The sequence below is a fragment of the Lactuca serriola genome, chromosome 5 (genome assembly GCF_051521515.1).
Source record: "Lactuca serriola cultivar US96UC23 chromosome 5, Lser_US96UC23_V15, whole genome shotgun sequence".
Lineage (NCBI taxonomy): Eukaryota > Viridiplantae > Streptophyta > Magnoliopsida > Asterales > Asteraceae > Lactuca > Lactuca serriola.
Window position 1 is genome coordinate 339,599,655 of NC_136412.1, and position 2,505 is coordinate 339,602,159.

The window sequence follows — 2,505 nt, forward strand, 5'->3', positions numbered from 1 at the left end:
TGCAGCGAACGCAAAACTAATCACATGAATCGGTAGCCAATAGAAGAATTAATCCATTGCGCTATTATCATAATATCAACCATAGGATCAATTGAGTTGAACTAAACATAAGTCCTTCTCGTTATTGAATTTAGTTAAATCTTTGCTTTTCTAGGTTTTTTAGTTTAAGTGATAGTTAGTAAGTTTCTAGTCTTGTAAAACTAGAGAAAACCCCTACTTATTATTTAATTTAGATAAAATTAGTCTTTAGTTTTAATTTACCGTTCCCTGTGTTCGATACCCTACTTATTTAGCTGTACCACAATTGATAGGTCCACTGCCTTTGTGTGTTCATTTTATAATTAAAAGTAGGTTTAAAACTAGTTAAGTTTACACACATCAAGTTTTTGGCGCCGTTGCCGGGGAACGGTTCTAAATTAGCACTAATTTCTATTTTTTATCGATCCTTTGTGTGAGATTTATCTTACACAAAGTTAATTCTTAGTTTATTTTGTAGTTAGTATAGGTATCCGTTTTAAACAGTAATTAGAAAATTTTTTGTTTTTGCCTTGCACTCGCCGAGTGAACTCGTGACAACTCGGCGAGTCCATCGCTGTTCACAGTTTTTATTTTTATTTTATTTTTGTTCTTTTTACGCATTCTTTTTTCTTGTTTGTTTGCAGTTGTTTCATGACCTGAGGATCTGATACATCTCTGGTCCCTCCTCTCGAAGACCCGAAATCCGCACTAAGGAGGAACAAAGGAAAAGCCGTTGGAGAATCTGATTCTTCAAAGAATTCGCCACTAAAGAACCTCAAGTCCGTTTTCAGCAAGAAGAAGAGCAGCAAATCAGGAGCATCCAGCGCCTCTTTAGCAATCGAAGACCCGATTAAAGAAGACACCGAGTTCGAGACCGAGGAAGAAGAACCTACATACGAGCACGAATCCGATTTTGAAGACGATTTAGCTATCACTATGGCTAATATCGATGAAGTCCCCATGGGGGAATGGATGAAGAGGATGCGCGATGACACTGGCCCGGGACTTGTGCAGCCCGCAATTCTCGCAACTGCTACTTTTGAGCTTAAGGGTCATATCCTCGCTCAACTCAAGGAGATTCCCTTCTATGGAAAAGACCACGAAGATGCTTACAAGCACTTGGATGAAGTAAATGATGTGGCTGACTACTTTAATGTACCAAATGTGCCACACGATACCCAGCTACTTCGTATGCTTCCAGTCACATTCAAGGGTGCTGCAAAGGATTGGCTCAAGTCACTTCCCCCCGGATCGGTCACCACATGGGCTAATATGAAAGAAGAGTTCATAGACCATTTTGCCCGCCTTCTAAAATAACCAAGTTGAAGAAAGCCATTGCCAAATTTGAGCAACGACCCGGAGAATCCCTTTATGAGGCGTGGGAGAGGTACAAAGGTCTTCTCAGAAATTGCCCACACCATGACCTTAATAGCCAACAAGAAGTATCCATCTTCTATGATGGAGTCAATGTTACCACAAGGCAATTGCTCGACTCACAAGGCCCGCTCACAAAGAAGGCACCCCCGATAATCAAGGAATTAATTGAAGAATTCTCTAAACATTCTAGAGAATACCACAACCCAAGAAATGAAGTAAGTCGGGGGGTAGTGAACTCGGCCAATGATGGCATCGCGACGATGATGGCTAAGCTCGATAGTTTAGATAGAAGGATGACAAAAATGGATCAAACAATCTTTGCTATTCCAGTTGGATGCGAGAACTGTAGAGGACCTCATCTCATGAAGGATTATGACTTGGATGAAAATGGAAACAAGAAGGCGCAAGTGTTCTACTCAAGTGGCGACAGATACAACGAGAATTGGCGGAAACCAAAGAATGAATGGCTCCCATATGAAGAGTACAAAAAGGCAAAGGAGGAGAAATACAAGCAGAAAGAGAGGGGTTTCTATCAAAAGGAAGAACCGGTTGTGGAAAAGAGAGCCGACTTAGAAGAGATTTCACAAGATTCATAGCCGCGTCCGAGAAAAGACATAATGATCATGATGCTGCAATACAAGAGACTAGAACTATACTTAGGAATCAGCAAGCATCCATTCTCAACATTGAGAAACAGCTAGGACAACTTGCACATCAAGTGAATGAGAGAAGACCGGGTGAACTTCCAAGTAAAACCGAGAATAATCCGAGAATGGAGAATGTGAATGCTATAACCTCCAGCTATGGAGAAATTTTCACTCCTATGACCCCTGAACAGAAGGTCTCCAAGGTGCATGCAGAAAAGACAAAAGAGTCGAGTTTAGCTAAACCCGACCAGACTCGCCGAGTCCCTCTAATGGACTCGACGAGTCTATGCCCTGATGACAAATCTGTTGTTTACTTAAAGCCTTACAACCCTCCTCTGCCATTCCCAATCAGAGCCATACCTAATGACAAGGTTAAAGCATACAGAGCTTTTATGGAACATGTCAAAGCCTTTCAATTCAACGTCCCATTTGTGGAAACAATGCTTCAAATACCCAAATATTT

At 41.2% G+C, this 2,505-nt stretch overlaps 1 non-coding gene across 1 annotated transcript; it reads right to left on the reverse strand.

The window, feature by feature from the left end:
- Nucleotides 1–1,337: 1,337 nt before the first annotated feature.
- LOC145056128 (small nucleolar RNA R71) lies at nucleotides 1,338–1,444 on the reverse strand. Its single transcript, XR_013685664.1, has one exon. It is a non-coding gene; the product is annotated as a small nucleolar RNA R71 (small nucleolar RNA).
- Between the last annotated feature and the right edge of the window lie 1,061 nt (nucleotides 1,445–2,505).